Genomic DNA, 24,486 nt, shown 5'->3' with positions numbered 1-24,486 from the left:
TGCAAAGCTATGGAAAGGATCATCATGGACCTCATAAATAAAGATATTGGGGACCTACAGACACTGGATCCTACCCAGTTCAGCTTTGTTAAGGGCAGATCCTGCTTCTTAAACCTGGTTGATTTCTTTGAAACAGTCACCAAGGTCATTGACGAGGAGAAGGTGGTCCACACAGCCTACCTGGACCTCGCAAAAGCCTTCGATACAATACCCCACTCGGGTATTATAGATAAGCTCACCAGCTTAAATATAAACCCCTATGTCACTAGATGGATTTCAAACTGGCTCAAGGACAGAACCCCTATGGTTAGAATTGCTGGAGCCATGTCAGACTCCAAACCAGTTACAAGTGGTGTCCCACAAGGCTCAGTCCTGGGACCTCTCTTGTTCGGTATATATTTCTCGGAGGTACAGGCCAACACGGAAGGACTGTGGCTGACCAAGTTCGCAGATGACTGCAAACTGGGCGCCATAATCGACTCTCCAGCAGATACAAGCATCCTCCAAAAGGGCCTCATAGAAACAGACAACTGGTGCCAGAGCCATGGCCTCAAGCTAAATGCCAAAAAGTGTATAGTCATCCCCTTTGGCAAAACAAAGTGCCCACAAATTACCACATAGGTGGCAATCCATTAAGTACAGAAGAAGTAATTAGGGACCTGGGGACCCAAGTTGATAGCAATCTCTCATTTGACAACCATTGGCCAAAGTGGTTAGAAAAACATTTTATATAGCCCACCTAATCATGAAGGGATTCACATCTAGATCAGGGGAGGTCATCGTGCCTCTTTACTCATCCCTCATCAGGCCCATAATTGAGTACAATGCCCCTTTTGGGATGTACCTTACCAGACACCTGCAGCAACTGGAAAGACCCCAAAAGTACCTCACCAAGAGGATCAAAGGGCTCAAACAGACGCCATATGCTGCTCGGTTAAAGAAACTCCAGCTCTACTCAGTGGCATACCACCTGTTCAGAGGCGATCTGTGCCTGACGTATAAAGCCATGTCCAACCCGGAATTAATGGACATGCTGCACCTCAGAAAATCCAAATCCCATTGAGCTACGCGCTCGAGAGACTTGAACCTCAGCACTAAAATAAATAGGACATGCTGGAGGGACAGATTCATAACCCAGAGGCTCCCTTCACTCTGGAATAAAATCCCAGTCCAGGTTAGGCAGAGTCCCTCATTGACTCTCTTCAAGAGGAATCTTGATGAGTGGATGGGAGATCTTAGGTTTACCCTGGGTATCACTTCTGTGTCACTGTTAGACAGAGGCACAGTATACTAACCTCGAAAATGGGCATAGCAAAATAAATTTAAAATGGGTGGCGAAAGCCAAACACATTCTGGCTAGGCTTATAAATGCCCTAGGGCAGATAGCCTAGTATGAACCTATAACCAGACCAATATTCTCTCCATCTCGGAAACCTGGCTTAAGCCCCACATAAAAGATTCTGAACTAACTCCTCCCAACTACTGCATGTTAAGGAATGACAGAACACAAAAAAGGGGGGTGGTATAGCACTCCTTTACTCAGTATCCCTCTTAGTCAACCCCTATACCAAACCCTTTCCCAAATTTGGCAAGGCAGAAACTATACCAGCCCTATTCCACCTAAACAACCATAAACTCATATTTGTTCTCTCCCTCTGTATTCTCCCTGGAGACGATATCTCATCCTTTGAAGATATTCTCTCCTGGGTCTCCACCAACATTACTCATGAAACCCTAATACTAGGGGATGTGAACATAAACTGGGCCACAATCCAATCTCCCACTAACTCACTCAATATTAACTTATATAACTTTACGCGACTAATCAATTCCACTACCAGGCCTTCCAGGAACTCCATTACTGGAAGTACAATAGACTGAATTCTAGTATCCCATCCTCACTATAGCTGTGATAGTGGTATTCTCCCAGACCCGCTAGCTGACCACTTTCCCACTTTTGCCCGCTGTTTCCCCTCTTCCATACAACTAACTCACACCTATATTTCCACTCGCTGCCTAAAAAACTTCAATTCTGAATCCTTCTCAAATGCACTAAAAAGCACAAACAGGAACCCATTAAAGACTCTTCCCCTAGATAATGTTATCTCCAACTTTAACTCTATTTTCACACACCTGCTCAACTCCTTTGCCCCTCTAAAAACAAAATGTACAAAAGTAACCCTATACCCTCGTTAACCAAAAACACCTTAGCTACTATGCGACTCCATGACAAAGCCTGGACATGTTACCATAAAAATAAAACCACTATCACCCTTAACGAATATAAAACACTACGAAATAAAGTCAAAAAATGCATTAACCTCAGACCACAAAGCCTATTTCTCTACTCTCCAAACCAACCACAACACCAATCTCAAACTATTTTGGAAAGAAATCTCATCTCTCCTCACCCCGGGAGAAAAAGAAAACCCCTGCCCTAACCCAGATGCCTCTGACATGAACTTAGCCACCCAATTTAACTCTTTCTTCATAGAGTCCATAAGCAAGCCAACATCATTCTTCACCAACACCTCTGCGACCCCTCCTCAGCCTGCACCCATCCCTTCCTCCATTAGCATCCCTTGCCCCCAACCTCCACCCTTCTCCATCAATTTCATCTCTATATCCACCATAAGAAAACTCCTAAAATTAAAACCTGGTTCCAATGCCCCTGATGAAGTTCCCCTCCTATTCCCTAAAAGTAGGCACAGAAGCTATTGCTTTCCCTATCAGCATACCAATTAATCCATCTATCTCAGAAAGCCAGGTCCCCCAGCTTGGGGAGAAAGCCTTTATTATTCCTCTACATAAAGGAGGCAATAACAACGACATTCCAAACTTCCGCCCTATAGCTATCTTATCCCCTTATTTCTAAGCTTCTTGAAAAATGTATCCATCAACAACTCTTACCCTATCTCATCACAAACAGCTTCTTACCCCCACACAGCATGGATCTAGACCCGTCATAGCACCACCACTGCCCTCTTCTTCTTCCTTGAAACAATTAACAAAACCTGTGATTCTGGCCATTTCATGTCCACCCTTCTCCTCAACCTCTCCAAGATGTTTGACACTATGTCCAACAACCTGCTTCTTAATAAACTTTCCAAACTAAACCTATCCCCTTTCTGTACCAAGTGGTTCTCCAGCTACCTCACAACCAGACAACAAGCAGTCAAATGGAATAAAGCCACTTCACCCTTCCTTCATACTCCCACAGGTGTTCCTAATGTTCCATTTTAGGCCCCCTACTATTCAACATATTCATTAATGAGTTCTACCAAGCCATTCTAAACAACAGCCTCATCCAATATGCTGACAATTCTACCATTATCTGCTCCTCCCCTTCTACCCCACTCTAAATAAGCTTACCCAAAATGCCTTCTCCTCTACTGAGCAGTAGATGCTAGGCAACCATCTGGCTCTTAATGCAACCAAAACTAAACTTATGTTATTCACCACCTCCAAAACCTCCTCCCTAGATAAATACTCATTCATAATCAGCAGCAAAAACAATACTCCCCTAGAAATAGTCTCTAACTCTAAACTACCAGGAGTACTCATAGATGATCAACTAAAATTCAACAAACATTTACAAGTAAATATCAAAAAAACTCACAAAAAACTTGGTATGCTATACCGCCATAATCATTATATCTCTCCTTCCATCAGGCTCATACTAGCCAATACTTATCTCCTCCCATCCATACTATATGGTGCATCTATCCTCACCAACCTGCAATCCTCCCTCAAAACAAAACTCTCCCCTTGCTATAACAAGATATCAAATTTTGCGGCAGTTCACAGAGCCATTTCTCACCATTGTAATTCTCTTCACCAACTAAACTGGCTTGAGCTACCTAACCTCCTCACTTATACCCAACTCGTCCAAGCACACAAACTCATTTACAACCCCTGTCTTTGTCCCTCCCTAGCCACTACCTTTGAAATGCATGAACAAGAGTGACTTCTAAGATCTAATTCCCCAAAACTAAATTGCACAAAACGACATGTCTAGCTGGGAATCACCTAATGTCCTTCTCTCTTGCATGCCTCTGGAATTCTCTACCATCTCCCATCCGCATCACCTGCAGTCTCTCCTCATTTCAAACCTTGCTGCACTCACACCTAACTTCACAATGGAAGTGCTCCTGTTCCCATCCTACCTAATCCTTCTAATACCACTTCCTACTCTCCTAGAACTAAATACGCCATCACTGCCTCCTATAGTTCCACAGCTCTATTGAACTATTTGACCAACTACTTAACAGTTACCCTATGCTGCTACTTTTGTAACAAAAAAGTGTTTTTTATTGCTGTTTAATAAACTATACTGATGTATTCTATCATTGTTAACCTTTTCTTATCATATTTACTTTGTATTCCTATGGGATAATCTGTATTATACCATGACCCCCATTAAAATTCCAAAACGTGCACGCTGATTGGCCAGCGTGCACGTTGTAAATCGACTTATACTAATGGAAAAAGGTCCAGTCGCCCGGACTTTTTCCATTAGTATAAGTCTCTTTTAAAACACTGTCTCGCTATGTTAAAAGAGTTTAACATAGCGACAGATTTAAAAAAAGCAACGGAGATCTCCGTTGCTTTTTTTAAAGCTGTCTCGCTATGTTAAACTCCTTTAACATAGTGACACAGTGTGTAAAAAGCAACGGAGATCTTGCTTTCTCCGTTGCTTTTTTTTAAACCTGTCTCGCTATGTTAAATGGGTTTAACATAGCGAGACAGCTTTAAAATAAGCAACGGAGATCTCTGTTGCTTAACATAGCGAAACAGTAAAAAGCAATGTAGATTTTGCTTTCTCCGTTGCTTTTGGCCACAGCTCTGATGTACTGCGTAGGCATGCGCAGTACATCAGAACTGCCGCGGATACCAGACAGCTGCAGAAGGGCAGCAAAGAGGCATTATACAATGCCATTATTTAAGAAAAGTAATTATTTCTTTTCTTAAATAATGTCATAGTATAATAGCAATAACCCACGCCTGGGTGTGGGTAATGCAGGATTTACCCACGGTTGTCTTTGTTTGGTCCCGAGGGCAAACTACACCAACCGTGGGTAAATCCCGCATTACCCACACCCAGGGGTGGGTTATTGCTATAATATATTATGTGCAATGTGTACTATGTATTTGTATTTTTCTGGAGCTTTTCTCCCCAGGACTCCATTGAAAATGGGCTCCTTGTGACCCAATGGACTATCCTGGCAAACAAACTGCAAATAAACAAAAATACATATATAATATTCAAAGTGACGGCATCTCATTGAAACTGTATCACTTTAGAGATTGATGAGATGAAGCAGCTTCAAGAATGTATATCCCTGATTTCTATGGGAGGTACCAAAATATGCAGCTTGTATGATAGTACTCAGAGGAACTGCAGTATAAATCCCACCCCTTGAAAGTGCGGAGATACCACAAGTATATGGCAAAGTAGTGCTCTGTGGTACTTCAGTGCAATAATTAAAAGAAAGTCAGAAACGTTTTTACCACCTAAAATACTAGTTTTAGTTTGCAGCTGTCCAAATCAGCTGCCCAAATCAGGGTTGAAATGATGGGGAATCATAAATTCTTATTTAGTAAAAGTCTTACAGTAGATACTGGGGTTCAGACAGAGTTTCTCAATTAACAGAACATATCTGAAAAAGGAATCTCAATACAAATAGAACCAGATTAAAAGTAAATGTAGATGAATTTAATGGGAAGAAAAAGAGAGGGACTTATAATAGTGATTGTGATATTACTTGCCAGTTTGAGTCAGATTTGAATAAACGGACTAAGAGAAAAGCACTGGGAGGAAATTTCAGAGCTGTGATGGAAAATAAGAGTGCAAAAGTGAATCAGTCAGCAAGTCTTCTATTCATGGGAGATTCAGTGATCAGGAAAAGTATTAGATTATTTGGTACTATTGATTAAATGTTCTTGAAATATCTTGTTTAGGAAAATGTAAGTTGCAAGATATATATATATATATATATATATATATATATATATATATATATATATATATATATATATATATACACACACACACACACACACACACACACACACACACACACACACACACACACACACACACACACACACACACACCGTATTTCCCCGAAAATAAGACCGGGCCTTATATTCTTTCTCCTGGCAAAATGCGCATTAGGGCTTATTATCAGGGGATGTCTTATTTACCCACACCATACAACAATCAACGTTTATTCAGTTATTCATGTACAAAAATTGACATAATTAATGAACACAAATGGACATTTCTTCATATACAAAAATCGACATTTATTTCCTACTTTTCTCTTATTGGACAACAGTTCTAATAACAGGTTGACAGTTCTGTGTGAATTCTACATAAACAGTGCAACAAACATTTCAACTCCCGAATATCTGCACCTTGGCTTTCACAGTTATCAAATACAGTCATATCATCTTCTTCTGGAACATTGTCATAAGTGTCCAACCCCCGAATTTCGGCCTGAATTTCTTGCGACTCCATTTACTGTAGCACCATTGGCCCCAGTCTGTCATGCCTAGCAATTGAACTCTCCTTAAATGAGCACTACTTGTCCAAGTAGCTTTCAGTGATTTTTATCCCATGAATTTTTCACCCAAGTCACAACCTGTTGCAGGCTAGGCTTCACAAAGTTTCCATGCTGATTTCTCTCCATTCTATTTTCAATGCAATTGAGTTCCATGTTCAAATGGTCCTTGAATGGCTTATTTATTGCAATATCAAGAGTCTGGAGATAGGTAGTCATTCCTGCGGGAATTATTATTTGATCTATTATCCTCTGTGCTAGGAATTTCTTTGTTTCTTTAGCGTGGTGAGTGCTGGCTGAATCTCAGACTAGTAGACCTCTTTCGCCACCTCGCAAAACATGTGCCAACATTACATCGACTCACTTCCTTATAACTGCTTCTGTGTACCAGGCTTTTTTGGTTTCAAGAATGTAAATGCCTGAAACACACTCAGTCTTATCTTTCTTGCCTTACTAATGATTAGAGGTGGGGTTTTCTTTCCATCTTGACGAATTGCCAAAGTATAGGTAACACGTATACTCTTGTAACCAGTAGAGGAAATGTAGATTGACGAGGCACCCTTTTGATCAATTGTTTGAGATTCTTGGCCCATAAACACTGCAGTTTCATCCATTGCAATCATGTTGGAGAGTTGGTATTTAGAAAAGTCAATGCCATCAACAAAGGATTTGAATGCAAGTGCATGTTTAATAACTTCAGTATCTTCCAGCTTGAACAGTGTTGTTGATCTTCTTAGAGAGAGTTCATATCGCTGAAGGAAGCCATCCAGCCAATGTTGTGATGCTTTGAATTCTTCTGGGGATATTTGTAACTGTGGTGCCATTGCAAGGGCAAATGCTTGAATATCAGCCCTGTGCACAACCAAAGCCTTTGCTCTCCTGTTAGCAATCCACTCACAGATGATGTCTTCAAGCTCAGGAAATCATGGTTGCCGACCTGATCCACACTTGAAGTGTTTCCCTCATTGGCCTGTTGACTGAGGTTAACGTACGCTGCTCGCCATTTTCGGATCATTCAGAGATCTAACTTCTTCTCTTTACAGAAAGCCATCAGGTTCTTTCCACAGGAGTCCTCCACGATTCCTTTCTTGTACTCGATGGAATAGCTTTTTCTTTTTGCACTCATCTTGTATGGTGGGGGCTTAATTGAACACTTATGTGACCGGAGTGGCAACACAAAATGGCACGAGTTATGAAGAGAAGCCACTACCACAGCTGCTCGTTACCATGAGCATGTGCTTCCCATGCGTTGTCTGTACTTTGACCAATCAAAGTACACCTGCGTGGGTTTATGAGACAAGGATCTCAACCGTCAAGTGTGAGTGATGATTAGAGTTACAGTAAGAATCAGAACTGGGGCTTATTTTTGGGATAGGGTTTATATCATGAACACCCTGGAAAAAACATGCTAGGCCTTACTCTCTGGTTAGGTCTTATTTAGAAAGAAATACGGTATGTAAAATGGGAAAAGAGCTCTCTTGCCATGTAGAAGTGCAATCCATGAGGGGGCCCTCCCAATTGAAGTCCTTAAGACGGCATCTCTGAAATATCGCAAAGTCCCAGCAGGTGCTCTGGAGGGGAGAGCAGGGGCACACAGAAGTCTGGATGAGGGTCTGGCTGAGGCCACATGGCCCAGTAGAGCTCCACAAGGCCAGAAGGATCGATGGGAAGCTCCCCTGAGGGGCTCCGAGGGCAGGGTTGACACATTATGATTTGGCAGCCTCCAGGACTTATGTAACCTGGGAAAAGAGCTCTCCCACCTGGGTAGAAGTGGAAGCCATGAGGGGGTCCCTCCCCATGGAAATCCTTAAGGGAGAAGGAGCTGGACAACGGCCGGGCTGTGAGAGCTGCTGCCTGGGTGAAAGGGTCCGGACCAGCATTCCTGAAATGTGGCAAAGTCCCCAGAATAGCGCTGGATGGGAAAGGAGGGGGACGTGGTAGTCTGGATGAGGTCGCGGCTGCTGGTCGGTGGCCGAGGGGAGTTCTGCAAGGTTGGCCAAGAAAGGAGGAAGGTCCTGCTGAGGGGCTGCAAGGGCTCAGAGACACAGCCCGGTTAGGCAGCCTGCAGTGGATATGCGGGAGTTGGGGACTGTGTTGCTCTGGACTGGATTGGAGGGGGACAGTGGTGGAAGGTGCCCGGGCATGGAGCACTCCCTCCTGGGTGAGAGGGAGACAAGACTGTGCCCCTCTGGTGGTTTGGAGGTGTCAGGTGATCATACTGCAGAAAGTCGCAGGACCAGGAGCTCTCCTTCCCGGGTGAGCTAGGTGGGTGAGTCCACCCATGTGAAAGTCGGAGAGGGAGAGCGGCGGAAGGCACCCAGGCATGGAGCGTTCCTTCCTGTTTGGGAGGGCAGTGAGAGCGCATCCCCCGGCAGTTCGGAAGTGTCAGAGGATCGTCCTGCAGAAAGCCGCGGGACCAGGAGCTCTCCTTCCCGGGTGAACTCGGATGGTGAGTCCGCCCCTATGGAAGTCAGAGGGGGAGTGCAGCATAAGGCATCTGGGCATGGAGCGTTCCTGCCAGGGAAGTGTGAGGATTCCATCCTCAGTCGGTAAGGGACAGCATCCCCGAAATGCGGCAAAGTACTCAGAATGGCTCTGGACCAGAAAGGAGGGGGCTCGGAAGTCCCGATGAGAGCAGGCCACCCCCTCTGTGGCCGAGGGGAATTCCATGAGGGCGGCAAGGATCAGAGGGAGGTCCTGCTGAGAGGCATCCAGGGCATGGAGACACGACACAGTTAGGCACCCTGCAGGGGATATGTGGAAAGACGGGGACCGTGGTGTTCTGGATGGTGAAGGAGGGATGTGGAAGTCCCGAAGAGAGTGGGCCTGCCCCTCGGCGGCTGAGGGGAGTTCCGCGAGGGCAGCCGGGATCGGAGGGAGGTCCCACTGAAAGGCATCCAGGACATGGAGACAGGGCACGGTTAGGCAGCCTGCAGGGGTCATGGAGGTGGCGGAGGTCCCCGAGGCGAGCCCTGTGCTGTGTCTGGGTAAAAATGTCTCTCTGCATGGTTGAAGGGAGGGCTGCCATGGTAGGTAACACTGGATCAGAAAAGAGGTGGACTTGGAAGTCCGTATAAAAGCATAATTGCCCCTCCGGGGCTGAGGGGAGTTCCGCGAGGGTGGTCGCACCCTGCATATTCACTCCCTCAATTGCCCGGCAGGATCACATGATCCAGCATGATTTGGCAGCCTCCAGGAGTTAAGGGAAAATGGGATTTTTCATCAAAGGTCAAGTCTGGGTACCAGCCCCGGTGAGGATGTCCTGCCAGTTATCCGCATATTATAGTGGTGCCCTTTCCCACTGTCCATCGATCAGGCCAAATGACTCCCACTGGTGGAGGGTACCCATGGTGTAGCTCTGTAGGTCATGGCTTGCGGGTTGAGCTTCTCCACCCCAGGAGCAAAGTGTGGTTGGGGTGTGGAGTGCTCAGTGCCCCTTAGGGGGGGAAGTCTAGGTAAGACCGATGAGCCCAGGCTGAGGCATAGGAGGCTGTCATCCCCAGCATCAATGTAAGGCTGAAGAGTGTGGGGCTGTATCCCCCTTTTTTCTAGCTATAGCACTGATGTGCACTGTGCTGGCCTGCGACCCTCCGGGGTCACGGTTGCCAGTCCATGACTAGCACCCAGGGTGCCCCCTCATTGGGGAGAGGGACCCCTCCTGTTGGCAGAGGTGGCTCCAGTCCCTCATCTCTGCCCACATGATGAGGTGCTCCTATCTGGTTGATCCTGCCAGTAGCATAAGCTTGTCTCAAAGATTAAGCCATGCAAGGTGCACATGGACATTACTGTGAAACTACAAATGGCTCATTAAATCAGTTATGGTTTCTTTGATCGCTCCACTGTTACTTGGATAACTATGGTAATTCTAAAGCTAATACATGCTGATGAGTGCTGACCTCCGGGGATGCGTGCATTTATCAGACCAAAACCAATCTGGGTCTTGGCCCGGCAGCTTTGGTGACTGTAGATAAACTCGGGCCAATTGCGTGCCGTCGTGGCAATGACGTGACATTCGAATGTCTGCCCTATCAACTTTCGATGGTACTATCTGTGCCTACCATGGTGACCACAGGTAACGGGGAATCAGGGTTCAATTCCGGAGAGGGAGTCTGTGAAATGGCTACCACATCCAAAGAAGGCAGCAGACGCACAAATTACCCACTCCTGACTCGGGGAGGTAGTGAAGAAAAATAACAATACAGGACTCTTTCAAGGCCCTGTAATTGGAATGAGTACAATTTAAATCCTTTAACAAGAATCTATTGGAAGGCGAGTCTGGTGCCAGCAGCCATGGTAATTCCAGCTCCAACAGCGTATATTAAAGTTGCTGCAGTTAAAAAGCTTGTAGTTAAATCTTGGAATTGGGCTGGCGGTCCGCCACGAGTTGAGCTACCGCCTGTCTCAGCCCCTGTCTCTCAGTGCTCCCATGATGCTCTTAACTGAGTGTCCCAGGTGTCTGAAGCATTTACTTTGAAAAAATTAGAGTGTTCAAAGCAGGCCAGTGGCCTGAATACTTTAGTTAGGATTAATGGAATAGGACTCCGGTTCTATTTTGTTGGTTTTCAGAACTGGGGCCATGATTAAGAGGGACGGCCGGGGGCATTCGTATTGTGCCACTAGAGGTAAAATTCTTGGACTGGCACAAGATGAACGAAAGCATTTGCCAAGAATGTTTTCATTAATCAAGAACGAAAGTCAGAGGTTCAAAGATGATCAGATACCGTCGTAGTTCTGACCATAAACGATGCTGACTAGTGATCTGGTGGCATTATTCCCATGACCCACCGGGGAACTTCTGGTAAACCAAAGTCTTTGGGTTCTGGGGGGAATATGGTTGCAAAGCTGAAACTTAAAGGAATTGACGGAAGGGCACCACCAGGAGTGGAGCTTGGGCTTAATTTGACTCAAAACGGAAAAACTCACTCGGCCCGGACATGGAAAGGATTGACAGATTGATAGCTCTTTCTCGATTCTGTGGGTGGTGGCGCATGGCCGTTCTTATTGGGTGGAGAGATTTGTCTGGTTAATTCCGATAACAAATGAGACTCCACCATGCTAAATAGTTATGTGGCCCAGCACGGTCGTCTCCAACGTCTTAGAGGGACAAGTGGCTTTCAGCCACATGAGATTGAGCAATAACAGGTCTGTGATGCCCTTAGATGTCTGGGGCTGCATGCATGCTACACTGAATGGATCAGTGTGTGTCTACCCTTGGCCAACAGGTCTGGGTAATTCTCTGAACCCCATTCATGATAGGGACCGCAGATTGCAATTATTCTACGCGAACGAGGAATTCCCAGTAAGTGCGGGTCATAAGCTCACATTGATTAAGTCCCTGCCCTTTCTACACACCTCCGGTCACTACTACTGATTGGATGGTTTAGTGAAGTTCTCAGATCGGCCTGCTGGAGTGGTCATGGTCCCGGTGGTGAACCGAGAAGACGATTAATGCCGTGGGTCCTGGGACGTCGCTGTCCCCGAGTACCAGGGCTCCTCCTCGCTCCACTGCCCTGACCCTCTGTGTCTCTCTGTGTCATTCTCTGACTCCTATCTCTCCGTGCACCCTTGTGGATGCCAGCAGGACTGACCCTGTGTCTCCAGGGGGGAAGGAGGGAGTGAGAGGAGGGGTGGTGTCTGTCACCCTTGGCTCCTGGTGGCGGGAGGGTGGGGGTGCATCCGTGCTGTGGGAGGTGCAGGTGCTCCTCTGCTGCCATGAGGGGATGGTGGTGGAGGGTGTGCCTGGCCTAATGGTGTGGTCCACAGTGTGTCTCATAGGTGGCTGGCTCCCCATGCGGTAGTGGGAGGGAGAGGGTGCAGTACCGGCAGGGGGACGGTGGTCTCCCCTCTTACCTTGCTGGGCCACCCCCAGGAGTTTCACAATGGAGTCCTCTCCCCTCAATGTCGATCATGGGTACCTATGGAGGATGCCCCGCTCCACGCGGGGTGCTGGTTCAAAGACTGAGAAGGTCAGTAGTGTAGCCACGTGCCAGCCACTGTGGGACTCCCTGCTGTCCTGTGGCACAGGGCCAATAACCCCGGTCTGGGCACCCATGATGATGCCCATGAAACCTTGAATGCTCATCTTGAGGTGTGATACCAGGAGGGCAGTGGTGCCCACAGTGAATGAGAACTGTACGACTCTGAGCGGTGGATCACTCGGCTTGTGCATCAATGAAGAACGTAGCTAGCTGCGAGAACTAATGTGAATTGCAAAACACATTGATCATCGACACTTTGAACACACTTTGCGGCCCTGGGTTACTCCCAGGGCTACACAAGTCTGAGGGTCGTCGTGGCTTCCATTGTTCATGGGGGTGCCTGGCCCCTGTTAAGGGCATGGCCAGGGAGTTGAGGGAGCCTGCTGTGGGCCCCTCATCCTCCTAGGGAGAGACGTGGATGGAGGAGGAGTCCCCTGCCACCCAGAGCTGGGAAGCCTGTCCAAGGATGGGATGGAGCTGGTGCATGTCTGGCCTGCCCATGGAGGCTGTCGGTGGTACTGCCACCAGGCTGCCCTCCTGGCATGGAGCCTGACACCTGCCTGCTTGGTTCCTGTGTGCCAAGGCCATGTTGGCTGTCCTCCTCCACTGTGTGGAGTTCGGTTTTGGGGAGTGAGTGTGTGGGGGCCAAGGGAGGATGGCTACTCTGTCCACCCCTGAGGCCCCTGCTGTCCCCCTTGTGACCATGCACTGAACGCGACCTCAGATCAGACATGGTAACCTGCCGGATTTAAGCATATTAGTAAGCAAAGGTAAAGAAACTAACCAGGATTCTCTCAGTAACGGCGAATGAAGAGGGAATAGCCCAGCGCCAAATCCCCACCCAGGAGATGGGTGCAGGGAAATGTGGCGTATGGAAGTCCATCTCCCCAGAGTTTCCCAGGGGGCCCAAGTCCTTGTGATTGAGGCTCAGCCCGTGGATGGTGTGAGGCCGGTAGCGGCCCATGGTGCATCAGGATCAGGCCTTCCCGGAGTCGGGTTATTTGTAAATGGAGCCCAAAGTGGATGTTAAATTCCATCTAAGGCTAAACACTGACACGAGACTGATAGCGGACAAGTAGCATAAGGGAAAGTTGAAAAGAACTTTGAAAAGAGAGTTCAAGAGGGCGTGAAACCATTCAGAGGTAAACAGGTGGGGTCCGCGTGGTCCGCCCAGAGATTCAACATGATGGCCACGCTATCTGCATGGGCAAGGCAGATCCCCTCCCCCTCCAGGGGGGGTGGGGGACTGTCCCCTAGCATGCTGGCTGCCGTTGGGTGCACTTCCTCCATGGTCATGTGCTGCGACCGGCTCTCGGTCAGCTGGGAAGGCCATGCAGGAGGTGGCTCCCTTCGCTGTAGGGGAGTGTTACAGCCAGTGGCATCAGCCCTCCCCATGCCTCTGGGTCATGAGAGATGACCGCTGTCGCACCCACCCCTTCCCTCATGGTGGGGGCCGGGGGCCCCTGGCTCCCGGTTTGACTGTCGACTGGGCCAGACTGCCCTCACTGCAGCCCAACTGCATCCTGCTGCCGTGCCAGCGGACTCACCTCAGGTCTGCGGTGATATCGGTGATCCATTCGTCCCATCTTGAAACACGGACCAAGGAGTCTAACAGGTGTGCGAGTCCGAGGGTGGGCAGGAGATCCCACGGCGCAATGAAAGTGAGGGCCGGTGAGCACCGGCTGAGGCGAGATCCCCCCGCCCAGTGCGGGGGTGCACTGCCAGCCCATAGGGGAGGTGGAGCGTAAGTGCACCTGGTGGGACCCAAAAGATGGTGAACTATGCCTGGGCAGGGCGAAGCCAGAGGAAACTCTGGTGGAGGTCCGTAGCAGTCCTGATGTGCAAATTGGTCTTCCAACCTGGGTATAGGGGCAAAAGACTAATCGAACCATCTAGTAGCTAGTTCCCTCCAAAGTTTCCCTCAGGATAGCTGGCACTCGGCGGATGCAGTTTTATCTGGTAAAGTGAATGATTAGAGGTCTTGGGGCTGAAATGATCTCAACCTATTCTCAAACTTTAAATGGGTAAGAAGCCTGACTTGCTGGCTTGGAGCTGGGCATGGAATGCAAATGCCCAGTGGGCCACTTTTGGTAAGCAGAACTGGTGCTGTTGGATGAACCGAACGCCGGGTTAAGGAGCCCGATGCCAATACTCATCAGACCCCAGAAAAGGTGTTGGTTGATATAGACAGCAGGATGGTGGCCAGGGAAGTCGGAATCCACTAAGGAGTGTGTAACAACTCACCTGCCGAATCAACTACCCCTGAAAATGGATGTCGCTGGAGCATCAGACCCATACCCTGCCATCCCTGGTGTTGGGAGCTGAGGGGGCTATGCCATGATGAGTAGGAGGTGGCCCCTGCGGAAGTCAGATGGGAAGAGTGGCATAAGGCATTGGGGCATGGAGTGCTTCTGCCAGGGAGGTGTGAGGGTTCTGTCCTCGGCCGGTATGGGATGGCATCCCCTAAATGCAGCAAAGTCCCCAGAATGGCTCTGGACTGCAAAGGAGGGGGCTCAGAAGTCACAATGAGAGTGGGCCTGCCCCGCGGCGGCTGAGGGGAATTCCACGTGGGTGGCAGGGATCGGAAGAAGGTCCCACTGAGAGGCATCCAGGGCACGGAGACACGGCATGGTTAGGCAGCCTGCAGGGGATATGCAGGAAGATGGGGACCATGGTGTTCTGTACGGTGTAGTATGGGGACATAGAAGTCCTGACGAGAGCGGGCCAAGGGAAGTTCTGTGAGGGCAGCCAGGATTGGAGAGATGTCCCGCTAAGAGGCATCCAGGGCATGGAGACATGGCATGGTTAGGCAGGCTGCAGGGGATATGCTGGAAGACTGGGACTGTGGTGTTCTGGACCAGAAAGGAGGGGGCTCAGAAGTCCTGATGAGAGGGGCCTGCCCCTCGGTGACTGAGGGGAGTTACATGAGGGCAGCAGGGATTGGCGGGAGGTTCCGCTGAGAGGCATCCAGGGCACAGAGATACAGCACGGTTAGGCAGCCTGCAAGGGATATGTGGGAAGATGTGGACCATGGTGTTCTGGATGGTGAAGGAGGGGGACTTGGAAGTCCCGATGAGAGCAGGCCTTCCCTTTGGCAGATGAGGGGAGTTCCACTAGGGCAGCCGGGATCGGAGGGAGGCCCCCCCCATGAGAGTCTCCTAGGGCCCTGGGATATGGCACAGTTAGGCAGCCTCCTGAGTTAAAGGATGATGGGGTCTCCTGTGAGAGTCCAGGTCCCGGCCCCGGGTGATGTCCTGCTGCTTGTACCGTATTTCCCTGAAAATAAGACCGGGTCTTATATTCTTTCTAACGGTGAATTGCGCATTAGGGCTTATTATCAGGGGATGCCTTATTTACCTGCACCATACAACAATCTATGTTTATTCAGTTATTCATGTACAAAAATTGACATAATTAATGAACACAAATGGACATTTTTTCATGTACAAAAATCGACATTTATTCATGTACACAAGTTGACATTTATTTCCTACTTTTCTATTATTGGACAGCAGTTCTAATAACAGGTTGACAGTTGTGTGGGAATTCTACATAAACAGTGCAACAAACATTTCAACTCTAGAATATCTGCACCTTGGCTTTCACAGTTATTCAAATACAGTCATATCATCTTCTTCTGGAACATTGTCATAAGTGTCCACCCCCCGAATTTCGGCCTGAATTTCTTGTGATTCCATTTCCTATAGCACCATTGGCCCCAGTCTGTCATGCCTAGCAACTGAGTTCTCCTTAAATGAGCACTGTTTGTCCAAGTACCTTTCAGTGATTTTATCCCATGAATTTTTCACCCAAGTCACAATCTCTTGCAGGCTAGGCTTCACAAAATTTCCATGCTGACTTCTCTCCATTCTGTTTTCAATGTAGTCATTGAGTTCCATGTGCAAATGGTACTTGAATGGCTTGTTTATTGCAATATCAAGAGTCTGGAGATAGGCAGTCATTCCTGTGGGAATCATTATTTGATCTATTCTCCTCTGTGCTAGGAATTTCTTTGTTTCTTTAGTGCAGTGAGTGCTGGCTGAATCCCAGACTAGCAGACCTCTTTTGCCACCTTGCAAAACAAGTGGAAGCATTACATCGACCCACTTCCTTATAATTGCTTGTGTGCAACAGGCTTTTTTGGTTTCAAGAATGTAAATGCCTGAAACACGTTCAATCTTATCTTTCTTGCCCTTACTAATGATTAGAGGTGGGGGGTTTCTTTCCATCTAGATGAATTGCCACAATATAGGTAACACGTACACTCTCATAACCAGTGGAGGGAATGTAGATTGAGAAGGTACCCCTCTGATCAATTGTTGTTTGAGATCCTTGTCCCATAAACACTGCAGTTTCATCCATTGCAATCATGTTGGAGAATTGGTATTTAGAAAAGTCAATGCCATCAACAAAGGACTTGAACGCAAGTGTACGTTTAATAAATTCAGTATCTTCCAGCTTGAACAGTGTTGTTGATCTTCTTAGAGACAGTTCATATCGCTGAAGGAAGCCATCCAGCCAATGTTGTGATGCTTTGAATTCTTCTGGGGATATTTCTAAATGTGGTGTTATTGCAAGGAAAATGCTTGAATATCAGCCCTGTGCACCAGCAAAGCCTTTGCTCTCCTGTTAACGATCCACTCACAGATGATGTCTTCAAGCTCAGGAAATAATGATTGCTGACCTGATCCACACTTACACTTCTTAGCATTTCCCTCGTTGGCCTGTTGACTGAGTTTAACGTAGGCTGCTCGCCATTTTCGAACCATTCAGAGATCTAACTTCTTCTCTTTACAGAAAGCCATCAGGTTCTTTCCACAGGAGTCCTCCATGATTCCTTTCTTGTACTCGTTGGAATAGCTCTTTCTTTTTGCACTCATCTTGTCTAGTGGGGGCTTAATTGAAGACTTACGTGACCAGAGTGGCAACACAAAATGGCACTGGTTATGAAGAAAAGACAAAACCACAACTGCTTGTTACCATGAGCATGCGCTTCCCGCGTGTTTTCTGTACTTTGACTAATCAAAGTACATCTGTGTGGGTTTATGGGCCAAAGATCTCAACCGTCAAGTATGAGTGATGATTAGCCCAAAATCTCGAGTTTTGACACATCGAACTCAAAACATCGAGATTTGGAATCTCGAAACTACAAAGTGGTGCAAAAAAAAAAATTAACTAAAACAATGTTTGTGCACCCCCCCCCACACCCCCTGCAACTTAAATATACCATCTCCGAGATCACCCTACAGTGAAGAGAATGGTAATGCTCCCGTTACGCTTACCATACTCTCCACTGTAGTGCAATCTTGGAGATGGTAGTATTTTTATTGTTTTTTATTTATTTATTTTTTTATTTACCTTTTAATTTCGAGATTCCAAAATCTCGAGTTTCTGGGATCGGTATTTTGAAACTCGAGATTTTGAGCTTCCGAAATTACAAAGTGGACCCATATATATATATGTAGATATATATATATATATATATATATATATATATATATATTATATATATATGTATATAGAGAGAGAGGTTTGATGACCCTAACAGAGAAAATATCTACGTACAGTTCGATAATTATACATGTAGATGTGAATAACTTGGCAAAGACCCCTCAATTTCACATGTAAATAATGGCTGACAGTATGTTAGAGGTTTGCTGAAAAAACAAAATAACTCTACAACGTTATCAAGATTATCAGTTTTGTATAATTTCTTTTTTAAAAGGATATCGGTTTTATTAATTCTGGGGATGATGGTTGGAATAATTTAACTTTATTTCTGCAGGATAGGCTTCCTCCAAAAATCTTGGTTGAAAAGTTACTAAGTCTGAAATTGGCTAGTATTGTGAAACATTTTTTTGACTTTACCCAGGAATTAAAGCTAGTTGCAACCAAAAAAGACAGTCCAAGATATTAAAAGTATATTATGTCAATGCAAGAAGCTTGACTAACAAAATACATGAAATGCATTTAATTTGTTTAGAAAATAACACTGTTTTGATTATAATTACGTGTTTCACTAAGGTATTCTTCAACATGCTCTAGTATTCTCTCTCTAAGTGATGTATTAGATTTACCAATATAGAAACAGTCATATATCTGGAAATTCACATGTTATTTACTATGCAAAGTGACAGAAATGTGACTGTTTCTATTTTGGAAAATCTAGTAGATCACTTAGAGAGAGAATACTAGAGCATGTTAGTGACATCTGTAATAACAGATTGAAGAATGCTTTAGTGAAACACGTATTTGAAGCAGGTCCAGAACATTACTTTACATTCATAGTTTTAGAAGTGCTTGATGTTGACATTAGTGAAAGGGATTTGGTTAATAGGACTTATTGCTCTGAACTACGTTGGATTGTGAATTTTAAAGCAGATACTTTTCCAGGTTTAAAGGAGGTTTCTTCTGTGAAACCTCTTTTGAAGTCACGTGGTTTGAGGCAATAATCTGATTGGCTGAAATTTTATGAATGGTCAGCTTTTATGAATAAAGAATGGGCAGATATTTAATGTCGTGTTACGTTAAAGCTTTCTGATCTGTTACTTATGATTTTTAACTCAGGTTGTCTTTCAGTTGAATGGTCTGATGAAGTGATACTATTAACCGTGAAAGCGCTCACCACTGTTTTTCTTTTCTTATTTTTATTAAAGTTGCTACTTTGTTACAGCTGCCATGTTGGTCAACATCATTTTATTGTTTATAGCACATTGTTACTGGTTTATCGACCTTTACCCACTGATATTCTGTTTACTTATTCAGGTATACCTATACTGCCTGTCCAGGTAGTCTGGAGTTCAAGCAAGACCATTTCTCATCATCTGCATTTATCAGCCTGGCAACTGAACTTGTGCTGATTGTCTCAGTGGCAATGCATACAACAGATAATACCAGTAGATCAAACTGAGGATTATTTGGGGTGCTGTTCAGCCTCTACCAAGTAATAGTCCTGTGAATCAGCACTGAAATAATTGTATGTAGGCATAACACAGTTTCTGACTTCATATCCTTCAGAAAATGCATGACATGCCTGATTCCATGGAGCAAAGGAAGGGAGCTGGTCCTACAAACCAGATGACCCAACACTGACCAGAGGCTTGGGTGCTGGTGGAGCATGGTAAGGATGAGCCCCAAAGACCAATTTTGTTGGCTAATCTACTCATTCCTCCTAAGCTGTACTGAAGATATCTCTGAAGACAGTAATTTGTATATTATTATAGGTTCATAGGTTAGTACTAGGCTAACTGCCCTTGCAAGCCTAGGCAATTATCCCTTGTGAGACTCAAACCCTGCACCTTGTGTTTGAAAACTAAACACCTTAACCTTTAGGCCACCTTCCCAACTCTGGAACTGCTCTTTGATGGCTCAAATAAACGTGATGGACTTCCTATGAGATTCTGACTGTGTGTTTCTTGTCTTTGTCTTTGTGTGTTCAATTCTTTTTTGGGGCAGAATCCGTGTTTTCTGACCAAGGGTTGGCTTGGGCACTTCTGAGAGTTCATTCTACAGCTGAGTAGTGTGGGTTTGGTTCTGAGTTTGCTGTTTGGAAACAGTAATCTGCTTCTAATAAGCACACTCTCGGGTGCACCACATTTCAAAAGCTCTGTTACACTGTGGTACCACCGCAACACTGCTTCCAAAGGGATATTACTAGTGGCTTATCTACTTCGGAAAACAGGGAGAGTTTTCTGTCCTTCATAAACAGAAACATCTCCAGTGATGAGAATGTGCCATAATCACAGGGCAGATTGCCAGAAGAACTGCAGCATCTGGGGATACAGAGTTAGCTCATGTTGCGTGCAGTGATATGTGCGATGTCACTAGCCCTAAACAGTTATAGCACACAAAAAATCCTCCCTGGAGTGTAGAGCCAGTATATATCATGTTGCAGGCTGCTCTGCCCCACTTACCCTCCCCAACCTGCCCCAGATGTTGTCCCAGCCCCAGGAGACAGTACATGGGTCACTTAAGGATAAATGTTACAGCCAGGTAGCTGATGGTCAGCTGGTAACATGTAAATGGGAGGAAAATACAGGAAAATACATGCCAATGCAAAATGCTGCAATTCTAGTATATAGAAGCAATATTTAAAATGTATCCTTGATTTTGAGCCTTTGTCCCTTATTATTTTTTTTTTTGCTATGTCCAAGATTCTTGTACTAAGAGGCTGATAGTGTTTTAATCACAGTCAGATAATATATGCAGAGCAATGTGGTGAAAGTAACTTATCATCTTGTTGTTTGATCAGTTTAAACAGTCTGGCTTTGTAGGTCTACTGTACATTTGTGTAAAATATGATGGAATACTTGGGCCACCCTGTGTTTGTATGGAAAAGACAAATAGTCTGTGTTTGGAAGACTAGTATGCATTTGAGTAAAGCAGGTTAGAATACTTTGCTGTAGACATTTTTTGAACATTTGTGGATTACAATGAGAGCATTTCAAAAGGTCTTAAATCAGAAAGATGAATCCACAAAAACATGTGCATTTATTTGTGATCTCCAGCAAAACGTGAGAGGGGATAGGGATCCCGTGGTTCAAAAACTACTCAGGGGCCAAGAGCACTTAATCTACCACTGCAGACTGCAGTTACAGCACTAAGACCCATGTGAACAGCATGCTGTAATTGGTGGTCATTTCGTCAGGAGGCTGAGCATGAATGAAGCATGTTTTCACTTCTTGAAGGCAGCCATAGCAGAGCTCACAAAGCTGCCTTGCAGTGTAAGTCAGGGCACACTCCTCCCCATAAGAAGTTTAGCTCTGTGCCAGCATCCGCAGTGTCTCACTAGTCCTGGTTGTGGGTCAGATAGAGCCTGTAGGAGGCCTAGATAGTTACCATAGACCCACTGAATAAGGACAGGAGCTGGTGTCAGCTGACAGTCAGCTACAGGAAGTGAGAAACAAAAACATTTTGGTTATGGAAAAAGGGTGAAGAATGAAAAGGAATGAAAAAGTTTTATGTGAAAATGTAAAATAATATTGTACAAATATTACATTTTTAATAAACCACCCGTACACTTTTTGATAAGTGCTATGGAATCTTTTACATTTGCCTGAACTACCATCAACTTAGGCAGATGGGATAGGGTTACCATAATTATTTGCATGTGAAAGAGGACAACAAAAATGTGCTACTACCAGCACGTATTATTTCGTCCTCTTAGTTTGAAGAGCAAAAAAAAAAAAGGTCCGTCCGTGTTTGGGGATTTTTGATTGGCCGCCCGTATGCCGGTAATCGAGCCAATCAAAAACGCACACAGCGGACCCTCTTCTGTTCAATGCAGAGCATCAAGCTGTTCCACATTGAACAGAGCTCTGCTTTTTGATTGGCTCGTATACCGGTATACGAGACAATCAAAAACGTGCACAGCGGACCCTCTTCTGTTCAATGCGGAACATCAAGCAGTTCCGCATTGAACAGAGCTCCGTTTTTTGACTGGCTCGTATACCGGTATATGAGCCAATCAAAAAAAAAAAAAAAAACAAAGCGGAGAAAAAACTCCGAAATAGGTATGTCTGCTTTTTGAAAATTCTGCGATTTGTCCGGGTTTTAAAACCCAGACAAATCACAGAATTTTCAAAAACCGCCCGGACAGGAGCCCAAAAAAGAGGACGTGTCCAGGGAAACCCGAACATATGGTAGCCTTAGATGGGACCTCTTTTTAGTAAGTCATAGGTTCATAGGTTCATAGGTTCATACTAGGCTATCTGCCCTAGGGCATTTATAAGCCTAGCCAGAATGTGTTTGGCTTTTGCCACCCATTTTAAATTTATTTTGCTATGCCCTTTTTCGAGGTTAGTATACTGTGCCTCTGTCTAACAGTGACACAGAAGTGATACCCGGGGTAAACCTACGATCTCCCATCCACTCATCAAGATTCCTCTTGAAGAGAGTCAATGAGGGACTCTGCCTAACCTGGACTGGGATTTTATTCCAGAGTGAAGGGAGCCTCTGGGTTATGAATCTGTCCCTCCAGCATGTCCAATTTATTTCAGTGCTGAGGTTCAAGTCTCTCGAGCACGTAGCTCAATGGGATTTGGATTTTCTGAGGTGCAGCATGTCCATTAATTCCCGGTTGGACATGGCTTTATACGTCAGGCACAGATCGTCTCTGAACAGGCGGTATGCCACTGAGTAGAGCTGGAGTTTCTTTAACCGGGCAGCATATGGCATCTGTTTGAGCCCTTTGATCCTCTTGGTAAGGTACTTTTGGGGTCTTTCCAGTTGCTGCAGGTGTCTGGTAAGGTACATCTCAAAAGGGGCATTGTACTCAATTATGGGCCTGATGAGGGATGAGTAAAGAGGCACGATGACCTCCCCTGATCTAGATGTGAATCCCTTCATGATTAGGTGGGCTATATAAAATGTTTTTCTAACCACTTTGGCCACGTGGTTGTCAAATGAGAGATTGCTATCAACTTGGGTCCCCAGGTCCCTAATTACTTCTTCTGTACTTAATGGATTACCACCTATGTGGTAATTTGTGGGCACTTTGTTTTTGCCAAAGGGGATGACTATACACTTTTTGGCATTTAGCTTGAGGCCATGGCTCTGGCACCAGTTGTCTGTTTCTATGAGGCCCTTTTGGAGGATGCTTGTATCGGCTGGAGATGTCATCTGCGAACTTGGTCAGCCACAGTCCTTCCATGTTGGCCTGTACCTCCGAGAAATATATACCGAACAAGAGAGGTCCCAGGACTGAGCCTTGTGGGACACCACTTGTAACTGGTTTGGAGTCTGACATGGCTCCAGCAATTCTAACCATGTGGGTTCTGTCCTTGAGCCAGTTTGCAATCCATCTAGTGACATAGGGGTTTATATTTAAGCTGGTGAGCTTATCTATAATGCCTGAGTGGGGTATTGTATCGAAGGCTTTTGCGAGGTCCAGGAAGGCTGTGTGGACCACCTTCCCCTCGTCAATGGCCTTGGTGACTGTTTCAAAGAAATCAACCAGGTTTAAGAGGCAGGATCTGCCCTTAACAAAGCCGAACTGGGTAGGATCCAGTGTCTGTAGGTCCCCAATATCTTTATTTATGAGGGCCATGATGATCCTTTCCATAGCTTTGCAGACCAAGCTAGTCAGGCTTATGGGGCGATAGTTTCCAGGATCTGTTGAGGCACCACCTTTATGGAGAGGTACCACTGTTGCTGTATGCCACTCTTTGGGCACATATCCTGTAGTAAGGCTGAGATTGAACAGTAGTTTTATGTTTGGGTTTAGCTCTTGTTGGAGTTCATGTAGGACGCAGCCCGCGACACCATCTGGTCCCATTGATGCTGTGTTTTTTGCTTTGGAGAGGGCAGCTCTTACCTGAGCATCTGAGATGTCAGGGGGGCAGCACTCTGCTGGGATAGATATTTGCCCTTTTGGTGGGGAGGGGGGGGAGAAGTTTGCGCTGAACCTGTCAGCTAGGATGTTGGCAATGTCTGTGAGCTCAGTGTATTTTTTGTCATTTTGGACTAATTCTGAGCATATCTGGGAATTACCACCCAGGTTCCTAACATAACTAAAGAAAGCCTTGTGATTATCCTTAGTGTCCTGTGCAATTTTTCTCTCGAAGCTGGCCTTAGACAATTTTATGAGTGCCCGTAGTTTTTTGCTAATACTGATCAGTGATGCCTTCCCTTTTTGGGATTTTGCTCTATCATTTAGTAGCTTCCTCCATCTATTGTATAGTTTGTTTATGGCTGGGGTCCACCATACAGGACGTCTGCCTTTGGAGGATTGGGTCTTGGTTTTATTTGGGATCGCATGATCCATGCATTCCTGAAGGTGTTCATAGAATGCGTTTATAAAGGATTCCGCGGTCTGGGCCGTATTTTCCACAGGCCCGGGGGCTTTGAAGGATTCCACCTCAGTTTTGAGGAGTGTGAAATTTGCTTTAGAGAAGTTTTTCACTGTGGTTTTCTGGGCAGGGGGTGGGGTCGTTATGTGAATA

The 24,486-nt window shown here is 45.8% G+C and overlaps 1 non-coding gene across 1 annotated transcript; it reads left to right on the top strand.

Moving 5' to 3' along the window:
- The first annotated feature begins 12,702 nt into the window (after nt 1-12,702).
- On the top strand, nt 12,703-12,856 carry LOC122791886. The gene has a single exon (XR_006363240.1). It is a non-coding gene; the product is annotated as a 5.8S ribosomal RNA (ribosomal RNA).
- The last annotated feature ends 11,630 nt before the right edge of the window (nt 12,857-24,486 follow it).

Source organism: Protopterus annectens, chromosome 17.part0 (assembly GCF_019279795.1).
Source record: "Protopterus annectens isolate FY-2018-M chromosome 17.part0, PAN1.0, whole genome shotgun sequence".
Taxonomy (NCBI): domain Eukaryota; kingdom Metazoa; phylum Chordata; order Ceratodontiformes; family Protopteridae; genus Protopterus; species Protopterus annectens.
This window is presented reverse-complemented; position numbering and strand designations above follow the sequence as displayed.